Genomic DNA, 14,500 nt, shown 5'->3' with positions numbered 1-14,500 from the left:
TTATTTCCAGTCTCAACTACACTCACCTGAATAGAAATGTTACGGTAAATGTGATAAACCGGTTATTGTACATACTCACCAATCGCCTCGGTAAGTTTGATAAATTTATCCTTTTAACCGGCGATTATGCATAATAACCAAGTGTCGTTCTTAAATGTCATAAATGCTTGAAATTTTTCGCCCTTATTTGTGATTATACATAACAACTTTGTGTAATTGGTGAATTTGATAAATATGAAAAAAATTCCAAACGAGTCTAGCATGTTTGATGATTATTGTCGGGCCCCGATATAATGGTATAATACATGCATGAATCATCGTGTCTAGTATATCATTATAATACAATTTATCATGGTTACCAACGACATAACACTTGGATATTAAGCATAATCGCCGGTAAAAGTGGTTGATTTAGGAAAATTTATCAGTCTTACCAATGACGCTTCGATACTACGCATAATCACCGATGAAAGTGATAAAATCCAGGAAATTTACCAAACTTACCAGAACAAATAATAACCGGATTATCACATTTACTGTATAACAGCAATACTAAATGAATTTTTTTCACCATTGGTTCATGTGAACTGCCTGTGGGGCCATTCAAGTATTACGTAAGCAGATTTTCTGCCATTTTTGACCCCCTCCCCCTTGTCATCAAAAGTCGGCAAATCCAACCCCCCCCCCGATGCTGACGTAATACTTGAATGACCCCTGTTCTCGTCTCTATGGATTTTTTTTTTTTTGTATATGTCTTTAAAAAAAAGAATGTTGTCATTATTGTATCTGCAATAATATGAATGCAATATAATTATTTCTCGCATTCTGTATTCACATGTGTTGCTGCGCAAAATAAATCGATCTAGGCTATCTATCTAATGGTTGTAATTAAAATTTAAATTTTCAAAACTACACTGCTGGCCACCCAAATTGCAACACCAAGAAAGACAAGAGATATCGCAACAATATTTATTTTGTAGATAACATGTTGACCAAGCATCAAATGATTAAATTTATAGACTTCTGTGAAGTGTGGTTCCTGCCAAAATCAGTAGCCAGAGTAGCCGCCATTGTTGGAGATCACCGCTGCCACACGCCTCGGCATTGATTCAAAGAGACTTTGGATGTGTTGTTGGGGTACAGCAGACCAAGCAGCTTCCACGCGTTGCCAAAGTTGATCTGGTGTGGCAGCTGGGGATGTAATCTGGGTCAATCGTTGAGCAACCATGGACCACATGTTTTCTATCGGCGAAAGATCCGGAGAGCGAGCTGGCCAGGGAAGCAATTCAATCTGGCGATTGACGAAGAACCTTTGGACAATGCGTGACACGTGTGGTCGCGCATTATCCTGTTGAAATATGGCTGTGGGCAAGCCCTGAAGGTAAGGAAGGACAACTGGCTCCAACACCTCGGATATGTAGCGCTGGCTTTTTAAAGTACCGGCAATGCGTACTAGAGGAGTGCGAGAGTGATATCCAATACCACCCCATACCATAATACCCGGTGCAGGACCAGTGTGGCGGTGCATAACGCAGCTGTTCAGCATCCTCTCTCCACGGTGTCTCCAGACTCGAATCCGACCATCGTGGTGTTGCAGACAGAATCGTGACTCGTCAGTAAAGACAATTTCATTCCATTGTGCCGTCCACATCCTTCTTTCATCGCACCATTGGCGGCGGAGACGTCTGTGGTTCTGCGTCAAGGGTAGACGAAGCAATGGACGTCTTGCGGATAGACCACTCTGCTGTAAACGGCGTCGAATGGTACGCGCAGACACTGGATGATGCGGTACAGACTGAATGTGCTGTGCTATGGTTCGTGATGTGGCTGAGCGATCCGTCACTGCCATACGCACAATACGCCTGTCATCACGTGAAGTGGTGCACTGAGGTGGATGCGATCGAACACGTCGGTCCGTCGTACCCTCCTGCATCCAACGATCACATATCCGCATTACAGTTGTTTGGTTTCGTCCAACACGACTACCGATTTCCCTGAAAGATAATCCACAATCTCGGTAGGCCACTATCCTTCCTCTGTCGAACTCGGATACTTGATCAAAAGATGATCGCTGTTTTCTACGAGGCATAATTGATCGTTATTTTGAAAAAACCACAAGAAAAACACAATTGCCGTACTTCAAATCGTCGAAATCTCCAAGCCTTAAATAGCTCTTTGAAGTGGCGCCACAGGCGCGCGTGATGTGCGTCTGCGCTGAAATTCTAATCATTTGCATATCTCACCTCCGCTAATGCATGTTGTAAATTTCATATTATTTGCATGCTTCCTTCAGGGTGTTGCATTTACGGTGGCCAGCAGTGTATTTGAAATTAGTTTCAATTGAAAACATTCACTTCATTGTTTTAAAGCTACATCAGATTAAAATAATTATTTTTTCATAAAAAATGTACAAAAATGTGTGTAGGAAATATATCTTCATAATATAATATAATGAATATATATTTCCTACTAACTTCATAGTGGATATAAAAAATATTTTTATAGCCGTCTCTTTCAATACGATCAACAGAATACGCGCTGATTTTTCTCAAAGGTGATAAAATATGACATTCATGAGCCTCTTGTCACAGAACAATTAACCACTTCACGTACAAGACTTTGGCAAAAAATTTGAATTACCTCTGACGAATCGGCGATAAATCTGGTGACCTCGTTACAACCTAATCGCAAGATAGAAAAAGGAAAGCGAAAGGGAAAAAAACTGTAAAAGGAAAAAGTGCAATACATAAGGTAGCTACAAGAGAGTTTTTTGGAGACACTTTTCACTCTCACCCTACCTGTTCCCTTTCACTCTTACATGTATATATTAGAAGCATACATTATATGTGTGGAAAAAAATCATTAACAAGAGTATAAAAAGAAAAAGCAACTTCAGTTCAGAGGATTACTATAAAGCTTTGCGATGGTGAAGAGAGAGCAAAGAAAACTCAGAGAACTTGTTTGAATCAATTCCACTGGCGCTCATAATATTAGTTACGTCCATGATAGTAATGAGTATAATATGAATTAGAAAATCACAACTATGTCCATGGAGTTTCAGTGCTTTTCAAACTGTCATATCTTGAAAACTGTGCTACTGTGCTGTGCTTATATATGCATGAAAATTTTAGATTGATAACTACAAGTAGAACTAACCTCTTTTCACTGATAATAATGTTGATGAGTGCTGCACTGCTTCAGAAAAAAAATTGTTGTAAAGGTAAAAAGGGGAAACCCCCCCCCCCGGAAGAACGTATAAGAACACGCGTATTTTCTGACGTCAGCGAAAGGAATTAGAAATTTTTTCATGATGGCGTGCCAGTCGAGAAGCTCAGTCATACGCTGTGATTAAATTTTAATACATTTTTTTCAGAAAGTCTGAAAATACCGCACAGACACCATATTTATCGGACACTGAAGGAGCGAAGTATTTGATCTCAGTGGAACTAGTCAGTAATGGTGTGTCACGAAATGGCGAGGATAATTAAAAGAAAGATTGAAGAGTGTGTTGGTTAAAGTTTCATAACGAAGCCCGAGATATTAAGGACTGGAAGCTTGCGCAAGAATGTTCCTTTGTATTACAAATCGTCAGAAAAAAGGCGATTGTTCACAGATTTTACATGAAAAAAAATCTCTCTGATGTACGCAATTCAGAAGAAATAAAACTTGCCTCGCACACGTCGAACTTATCGTAATGAGATTTTTTTTAAAATCATATGTCCGGTATATAAATTATAAATGAAACAGCACCGACAAAATCACCGTGAATTGGCTAAAAACCCATGCATCCCTCAATGCTAAATGGGATGAGGATGTTTTCTCTGATGAGAAGCAATTTATATTGACTAAGTAGCATTAAATATTACTCCTCTATGCAATGACAGAACATATTTTGGAAATATAGGCATATCAAGACAGCTTTGACAGTTGTTTGAGGCACCTCTCATTGCATTTAGACAGTTTTTGTTTAAGAATGGGTCAGTACACGTTTTAAAGTTATTTATTAATGACTTATCTCTATCAACGACATCCCGAAAGATAAAAATTATGAAGAATAAAGGTGACTTAATTTTTTCATATAATTTTATTTTGTGACCTCAATTTTTTTTTAACGTTTTGATCTTTACTTTATAATTTAAAACTTATACAATTTTACATTTCTACTATAATCGGGCCGCCTTTAGTATACGCAAGTCCCGTTCCGAAATTAATTTTGAGCCTCCTTAGTCCCGTTTTTATATCTTTTGTGCAGGGAGGAAATAGCATCCCAAAAGTCATGCATTACTACAAAATTTACAGGAATGTTGAAAAATACCTCTTTACCAATAATAATCCAGAATCAATCAAATAAAAAAAATCCCTGAACTGATGAAAACTGGGAATTAGACAGAAAAATCCCAGAATTGATCAAAATTCAGAATTTTAATGAGGAAAATTATTCAGGAATCGATGAAAATTCATAACTAATGAGAGAAAAATCCCAGAATTGATCAAAATTTTGAATCAAAATTCAAAATATCCCAGAATTGATGAAAGTTCGGAATTAATCAGGAAAAATCCGAGAATCGAAAATATGTTTTACATAAACATGTATGTCTGTTTATTTTTTTCAACTATATTACGTTATGTGCGCCCCCCCCCCCAAACCGCGGTCCCGGTGCGACCACACATGTCGCACACCCTTAAAGGTGGCTCTGACTTTAATCTCAAGAATTTTCCTCTGAAGCAGTGCAGAATTCATCAAAATTATTTTTACTGGAAAATGCCAAGTTCTGCTTTTAATTATCACTCTAAAATTTCCATATACAGGGTGTTCTGTTAATGGACCGACAATCTCAGAGGGTTGTTTGTAGGAACATGGTGTCGCAAATCACGTTGAGAGGGTTAAAATCGCGAAAAACGCATGCAGGTTTTGACGTCACGCTGGAACGACAAAAACTACAATGATAACTACAAAAAGATTTATTTGATCGATTATAACAAGAGTTGTTGGAAAAGGCGGCCGCTGACGTCATCGCACATTCTACAAACGGGACGCAAAAACGGTTCCCCGACGCGTTTGGGACCAGGTATGCTTTTGATGTCTGCCGCAGCGACGACAATCCGAGCTGTGATCCTCCGCGGCATCCTTAGGCATCGCATAAAGAGTGGTTTAAGGTGACCCCATAGATAAAAAAAAAAATCACACGGATTAACATTCGAAGAACGTGGAGGCCAAGCAATGTCCAATCCAAATCCTTGGGTATGTAACATCGATTTGCGTTTTCAGCGATTTTCACCCTCTCAACGTGGTTTGCGCCACCATGTTCTATTGCAATTCTTGTTCCTCTTGATGCCTACTAACAATCCTCTGAGTTTGTCGGTCCATTAAGGGAACACCCTGTATTTACATCTACAGGTTTCGAGTGATTTTTCGGTACCCTTAAATTTTTTTTCCACCACTTTATTGTAATCGTTACATTATGACGACCGGTACGATTCGTCCACGTTCTATTCATCCCTGTTATATTTTCCATCCAAAATAATGACCTGCAATGACTCAAACCAATATAACTATTTTCTAACCTTGATAACATTTTCACTGCCACAAATTAAATATTAATTCTCTCAAAATGCAATTTTTTTATGTTCGATAAAACGGTCTGCCAATATAATGTCCGTTTTCCGTGGAACGAGGCGGGGGGGGGGGGAATCGTTAAAGCGAACGCTGGTTGTATATCAGTCGAGACCAGTGTGAATCAACTTGGGACCGAGTGCTCCCCCCGTGACACCGGAATATTTCAAGAGGGCCATGGGTAAAAATCAAATGCTAGAAAAGCTATCACAAGTGGCTAGGGGGGCCGTTCAAGTATTACGTAAGCAAATTTTTTGCCATTTTTTTACCCTCTCTTCCCCTCCCCCCCCCCGCTTGTCAGCAAAAGTAAGCAAAACTCTGACACCCTCCTCCCCTTGTCAGCAAAATGTCGACATCAGCTCTGCCCCTTTGAATCCTAACGTATATTGGTAAGATCAGAGACAGGGGAAGGGGCATAGGGGGCTCGTGCACCCCTCCCCCACGATCAATCAAAAATTTATTTTTTTAATGCAAAAAATATTTTTTAATTGGAATTTCGGAAAAAAATATTTTTGTTATTATAATCAACTTTTGTTAATTTCAATGTTATTTGAAGGCTATTAACTCAAAATGTATCTTTAATAAATTCATTGGGACCCACCCTCTCAGCCATATAATGATAAATGGCATAAAGGCACTTGGCCCGCGGACCAAATATGGCCTTGGGGGTTACCTGATGCGGCCTGCCCTCCTCAAACCTAATTTTGTAAAAATGAACTAAGCGGCACATTTACAGATCTCTTAAGTGGCCCGTGGTACAATTCCAGAATATTTAAGTGGCCCGTGGCGCATTTTCAGATCACTTAAATGACTGGGGACAGAGTTCCAGATCACTTAAGCGATCCGTGACACATTTAGAGATCCCTTGAGTGAAATATGATGTAGTTTTAGAGCACTTAAGTGGCCCCCAGTGCGGTTCCACATCACTCAAGTTACCCGCGGCACATTCTCAGATTATTTAAGTGATCCGCGACATATAATTACGGATCACTTGAGTGATGCGTGGCACAGTTATAGAGCACTTATGCTGCCCGAATGTATTTCCAGATCACTTGGATCCGCGAAAAATTTAGAGATCACTAAAGTGACTCTGTAGGGCAGTTGTCAATAGTGGGGGGGGGGGAAGATGTTACTTCAAGTGCCCACAAAGTATCGAAAGGTTTTTCTCGTTTTTGGCTCACCCAGTAAGATGTCATTAAGAATATTCATATTTTCATAAAAAGTGATTGATGACGTAAGCATTATCCAAACCCCTCCCCTCCCCCCCTCCTCCTTGTCATCAAAAGTCAGAAAATTGGAAACCCCCCCTCTCCCTCCCATCGATGATGACGTAATACTTGAACGGTCCATAGGAGAGTTCTGGATTTTTTTTTTTTTCAGTTGTGAAGAATTAAACTTCTGAGTGAAATGTGGGGAGAAAAAATGCGGCTACTTTCACAAACCTTGCTGAAATGCTCATAGAACTTTTAAAATAAATTACATTGGGGGCTTGTATTTCTGGTCCAGAAGGACGGGGGTATATCAATTTTGCCTGGAGTCCACGTTATTGTTCATAGGGTCTCCCGCATCACTAAACAGGAGCTAACTAATGGCGTCCAGTGCTATTATTTTTACGTTTAAGTATGTAAATATGCTTCTTTTTTAGTAGCGATTACTATCAGCTAATAGACTTCCAGAAAATTCTGGAGGTTCTCAGAACACCACTTCGACTGAGGCCCATGATGTTCAGACTACTACTACACGACCATACATGTACTTCGTACAGATTCCTCTGCGACATTTCGAACGAATTGGCACATGCCAGAATGTGTGTTCTGACTGTATGTGCAACCCCAAACGTTATTCATGTTGTCAGAATTACGCTTGTTTCGGGCTCTTGCTAATACTACCATCTGGCTTCCATATTTTGAAGTAAAGATTGTAAATTCTTGAATTTTCCTGTTATGTCAGTGCCGTGTAGTAAGTGTGCCCCCTCTCTGCGGAGAGACATTCTCAAATAAGAGACCTACTAGCATTCTCAACTCTAAATTGGAAAAGCACAGAAAACTAACTTCATCCGACAACAACTGTGTGTAAACGGGGTTCAAACCTGGATACTCCCGATGAGAGTCCAGCGCGACACCCATACGACAGCACAGCGGCTGATGTTGAGACCGCATAACATAGAACATGAACAAAAGAGCCTTCGCTGAACTCTAGCTCAGGATAAATATAATACAAGGTGGTTATAAATAAACTGACTCTACTCGGACGGATGTGGTGCCAAATCTAATGGAGGTAGAGTGATGAATCCTGGTATACAGGATGTATGGACCATCAGAAATAGAAACATTCTTTGAGAAATGGTTTTATTTTTTACCACCAGGGGGAAAGTGGCGTTTTCATATCACAGTTATCTTTTTCCCATCGTCTAAACAACATATATATCAAGTTTCATTGAAATACGTCCATCACAACTGGCACTACATACGTTGTATATACTATTATTACTCCGACCTATGTAGCTCCAGTTGTCGTGAACGCATATTATTGAAACTCCATATACACGTTATTTGCACCATGAAGAAAAAGATAACCGCAATAAAAAAAAATCGTGACTTTCGCAATTGGTGGGGGGGGGGGGGTTGCATTCAAGTATTACGTCAGCAGATTTTCGGTTATTTTGACAACTCCCCTTCTTGTCAGCAAAAGTCAGCAAAACACTGACTCCCTTCCCCCCTGTCAGCAAAATTTCGTCAACAGCTTAGAATATTTCATATCTTAAAAAAGGGGTAGTTGATGACGTAAGCAACCATCAAACCCCCCCGCCCTCCACCCTTGTCATCAAAAGTCAGCAAATCCGAAACCCACCCCCCCTCTCGATGCTGACGTAATACTTGAATGATCCCTGTTCAGAAATTTAAATTTTTTTTTTTCCATTAAATTTTTCTTAACCCCGCCCCTCATGGTTTATATACACCATAATACACCAAAGTTTATGAAATACCTCCATCAAAATGGGCGCTACATATGTCCGCGTAGTGTCAGTTCATTTATAACCACCCTGTTTAATCACTGTGTACGCTGATAGGAAGTCCAACTTGAGATAGATACCAAATCTTAAATATCCCAATTGTTCAAATGCCGTGGCCAAGTGGGTTCCCGGGTCAGCGTGGATTGTGATTGTTATTATATATAACCTCTGAAGACGGCACCCACAGTGTGCCGAAATGTAATAGGAATTTCGTATTTTCCGGTGTATTTAACTTTTTTTCGTTGTTTTTGTTTTGCGATTATATCAGGCAAACGATATTATTTTTGCCTTTCACCATCACTCACATTTTCTTCACAAACGCTATTCGTAAGATTTAGATTTTCCATCTGATAAAATAATTCATTATGATGGTATAGAAAAATTCATGACATTTTCGCTGAAGAATTATTCCCGCTCATAACAATAATAATAATATAAGGAAAGGCTTCGGTTCGATGAATCTAAAAGAATAATAAAAATAATAATAATAGCATAGCCCCCCGAAAAGCTGATCATATATTTACTAAGAAAACAACGGAGAAGAACTTCTTGTTTTAAAAGGTGAGAAAATATCCGGGAGTTTATACAAGAAGTTCGAACTTTATTTGTCCGTTTAGGCTCCGGTTGCGATGCCCACTTCTAACGAGCTTCATCGATTGGGAAAACAGACACCAGAGGTCGCCTCCGGGCTCAAAACCCCTTTCCATACAAAAGACTATACTTTTTCTTTTATTTTACTTTTTTATTATATATTGAGCATACTAGATTTTTCTCGTTCACATCCTAGATGGAAACTGAGAAGTTTGCCTTTGCTTTGCTTCTATTACTTTTTCTTTTTCTGTCATAGGTTGAGTTTGTTAGCTGAGAGTGAGAATACTGTACTGAACAAAAGAAATAAAAAAAGTGAGGCAAGAAAGATTTAGCAAAATTGCCCCAAGGAAATACAGCAAAGGTTTCTTTGGGAAGCTTTGCAAGAGAAACGAATGAGTATTTTTAGTATTTTCTTTTATACTCTATGCGGTTTCTCGTATCTGGACATTTTCGCTTTTTTATCATTTTGTTTTATTTATTTTTTTGGCTGTGGTCAAATAAACAGAGATAGAAACTAGTTTGTTCTCGTTAATATCTATGTTCAGTTTGGTCCAATGACATTTGTTTGGTTAGCATCTAATACAAAAACGGAAACTAACTCTATCTATCCCAAACACAACCAATGAACCCTATACTAATTTTTTTTTTCTTTTACCCTAACCACGCGCTAATGGAATGATACGTTGTATTCATTCTTATAATCCGATTGATGATGTGTACGTGATCATCGTTTAGAAGCGTTTGTATGACGCGTTTCGGTATTACTGGTGATTATTGTGGAATCCCGTTGTTTGTTTTACGTGGATTAGGGAACAGATTGGATTCTAATGTGGAGATATTAGATTTCTATTGCTAAATAAGGTTGGGAAAATTGTCGGCATTTCACGTCCCGATATCAATTTAGTTAGAGCTCCTTAAAAAAAGGCTGATGCATTCGGCACTTTTGAGCGATACGTGACGTCAGTATTATCTCTAGCGCTCGAGTGGCGTGGTGGTAAGATGCTCGTCTACCAGCGTGAAGGTCGGCGTGGCGGTTCAAACAAGGGGAAAAGAAGACAGATATTTTTCCTAATGACCTTGACGCATTAATGGCAGTAAATTGTGATATAGCGATATGACCAGAGTTGGTGTTTGATGAAGCCAACCGTTGTTTCTTATCCTGTTTTTCTATTAGGCGCCACCTGGAGAAACAGATTAGGGTTTTTACTATTTTCTTTCATGATCTGCGGTTACTCCCATTTTTTCTTCTTTTTCTTTTTTTTTTTTATGTTTTTGGCTATTTTCAAATAAGCAGAGATAGAAACTAGTTTGTTCTCATCAATATCTATGTTCAATTCTGTCCAATGGCATTTATTTCGTTAGCATCTAACACCAAAACTGCAACAAACTATGCGTGCACACACGCATGTGTGTTTGTTTAACCCTCACCACGCAGTAATTGACTAATTGGCTGATACGTTTTATATTCAGGCTTATAATCCAATTGATGTGTACGTTATTATCGTTTAGAAGCGTTTGCGCGACGTGTTTTCCGGATTATTGTGGAATCCAAGTTATTTGTTTTTTTACGTGTATTAAAAAAACAAATTGGATTCTGATGTTGATATACTTGGTTTTATTGCTAGAAGCGATTGGAATTTGATGACTGGTGCTGATATGCTTCACATTTCACGTCCTGATATGAATTGCTTATAGCTTTGTCAAACCCTAGACTGACACCTCCGCCATCTTTGAGCAAAGTGTAACTTCAGTGTTATGACTAAAACAAATTGCTATACCCTACCCTGCGTTCTTAACGATTAGACGTCGCATGGAGCGGGAAAACGAGTTTTTGGTCAAAGATGGAGAACGACGAGTCCGCTCCCCTTTCTAGCCATGTTGACATAGTTAAGGAAAATTCCAATTTCTAGGAATGGGCAGGGACTGGTAGGCTGATTTTTGAAATCTTGTCGCTTCGCATTATACGGTCATAGCAAAAATACTTTTTAAATAGTTTCTGAAATACGCCATCAGTTCATCTGTATATAGTGTTAGAAACACCATCCGAAAATTCAATAAGATGAGGAAAATAAATATGTTGATTAATTTTTGGACCCTGGGGGAAAACTGCTCCATGGGCATGTGACCCAGTTGTCGTTGCGTAAAAAAAAGGCACTGCTTAGTACTATTACTAGTATTAATTTACAACTGCTCAGCCAACTCGTTGGGCATTTTGCCTGTTGTGACGTTGTATTTGTATTAATATAATAACGAATGGTTCTAATCAAAATATTATTATTCAAAGCCCTCTGGAGATGAGAACAGTAAACTAAATAGCAGCAAACTTCATGTGGTTCGTAATGCAAGTTCGTATGGATTTCGCGGGTAATTAATTTTCAAAGCAAGTTAAAAAAGTTATCAATTGAGCAAATATGATACTTCTGTGCTGAAGTTTTATAAGACAAATACATTTTATGGCATCGTATATTTTATTATGCCTATATCTCTTGTTTACAATTATTTTTATTGTGTTTTTAATTGGGTTGCTGTATTTTAGAAATATATGACACCTTTTTTTCAGCCACCTCGTTAGCCATTTTGCCTGTTGTGGCCTTGTATTTATATTTGTATTTGAGTGATTTCTGTGATAAAAATCACCATGTAATGTTTTAAACTTTCGCGAAGTAAAACAAATTAATCACAACATTGTTTACCTTTAACCCAATTTGGTGCTATTCCTCCCCATGAGTTCTGCAAATGACAAGGAAATTTAAATTACTCTTTATATCTGTAACGGTAAATATGATAAATTGGTTGTTATGTATACCTCGCTAATCATCTCGGTAAATTTGATACATTTTCACTTTGAGTATGCATAATACACAAGCATCGTTGTTAAACTTTTTGAATGCTAAAACAAATATTATTTTTACCGGTGATTATTCATAATACCCAAGTACCGTTGGTAAATTTGCTAAATGCTAAAAAATTAACACCTTTACCTGTGATTATTCATAATTCCCAAGCTTACCTGGTAAATTTGATAAATACAGTGGATCGCGTTTATAACGTTCTCTCATTGAACATTTTCCTTCTTAGAACGACTCATTTTCATGATCCCTACTCTTCTTAATACTCATAGAGATTTCCCGTTTGAAGCGTTTCCGGCTTGCGGCGTTTCTTCATGGTAGTTTTTTGGAAACGTTATAAGCGGGATCTACTGCACTTGAAATATATCGCTTTTTACCGGTGATTATACCTAATGCGCTTGTGCACATGGTGAATTTGATATGTATGAAAAAATAAATTCCCAAATGAGGCTTGTATGTTTGATAAATATCGCCAAACCCCGACACAATGGACTCCCATTTAATGAATTCCATGATTTAACGATATTTTTTTTCGAATGTGCCTGTGCAAATATTTGTGCTGATAATGATTATTTCATCGATTTCATGAATAAAAATATTAGTTTTATGTCATTCGTTAGATCGGAGTTCTACTGTAATTTGAAAACAGGCAACTTTTTCTAACATTTACTTAGTGAGTAAGAAAAGATGACTGGAATAGATCACCGCTTATTTGTTCGTTATATCGAGGACGATCGTAAAATTTCTTAAATAGGAGTTCATTATATCCAGGTCTGATTTCAGAAATCTTCAAATAGGAGTAATTTCAAAATGGTATTTGTGCATAATAACCAGTGAGTGTGATCATCATACATTAATGATTGGTAAATGTAATAAGCCACTTACTATACATAAAAATCGGTTATTTGGCATAATCGTCAATAGTCTCTGTAAGTATGATAAATTGTTTGTCATCTTTACTGGTGATTATGCATAACAACTAAGCGTCATTGGCAAATTTGATAAATAACACAAAAATTTTATCACATTTACCCATGATTACATATAATACCCAATTAAAAATTATCACTTTCACCGGTGATTACGCATAATGCCCTACCGATTTTTTTTTTTCATTCAAAAAGGTCTCACTATATCGAGGTTTGCTTTCAGAATTCATCAAATAGTTTTTTTCTAAATGGCGTTTATGTATAATAGCCTGTGAGTGGGATGATATAGTACGGTTTATCATGTTTATAAATGATCCTTGGGTATTATACATAATCACTGGTAATAGTGATAATTTTTCAGCATTTATCAAATTTACCAACAACGCTTGCGTATTGTGTATAATCGCCGGTAAAATTTAGGGAAATTTATCAAACTTACCAAAATGGTCGGTGGTCATACATAACAACATATTGTTACGCACAATAACCGGATCTATCACATTTACCGTAACATATATATATTTGCATATGCGTAATCAACAGTACGCAACAAGTCTGAAAAATGTATTTATCACTTCATCCTCATTTCTTTGGATGAGTAAACTCTAGATTTTTCTGAAATAACATTTGATAGAAATCTGGAACAATACAAGTCTGGAATATGATATGCAAACATTGGCTGCTTCACATACAGAGATATGCACACACATATACTTGTATCTATAAATAATTCTACAGACTTCTCTTTCTCTTTTTTCTCGAAAGTTCGCAAAAATGGATTCAGATCTATTTTAAAAGCTGTCAAGTATCACTTTCTAAAAGAAAAAAAAAATAAACAATAATAAATAGAGAGAAAAGAAACCTCAATTCTGAGATTTCCATGATGAGATTTATCCGGAATACGTTCTGCTCATGAATAGATACAGGCGCCATTTTTCATCCGAGCTCATAAATATTTCTGTAAAGTAGACAGTCATCCGAAGAGGAGAAACGAGAGAATTCATACTAAATCTATATATTTGAATAACTGGGAGCGACAAAGTCAACACGATCGAGCAGCCTTGTAGGACTTGTGTGTCTGGGGGAAATGCAGTCTGAATTCCACGAATCCGAAAACAGTGTTTATGTTCTTCGAGGATTCTTATGGATGCTCTACTGAATGTTTTTGTTTTTTTTGTTTTTTTAGTTTTTGATTCTGTGATCAAGATTTATTCAAGACCCGTGACATTATGTTTATGTACATTTCCAGTGAAAATATTCAAGAAAGCATTTCGAGTATTCTAAAATTTTAATTTTAATTATTTTTAATATTTTTTTTTATTTTATAATATGTTTTATCTTTGAAAATTCTGATCAATATTTATTCAATGAAAAAATAAATCTCTGATAATGATTGCTTTTGCAATTATTATCATGCAATGACGTATATAGACGCGAATACATCTGTGAAATTAGCTATTCGGCCAAAGTGATAAAATTTCAAAAAGAGTTGACCGATACAGTT

The sequence above is a fragment of the Pholcus phalangioides genome, unplaced genomic scaffold (genome assembly GCF_987345545.1).
Source record: "Pholcus phalangioides strain wild (caught in Gottingen) unplaced genomic scaffold, Ppha-v1.0 ptg000042l_1, whole genome shotgun sequence".
Lineage (NCBI taxonomy): Eukaryota > Metazoa > Arthropoda > Arachnida > Araneae > Pholcidae > Pholcus > Pholcus phalangioides.
The sequence above is the reverse complement of the archived record's forward strand: the minus strand, read 5'-3'. Positions refer to the sequence as shown.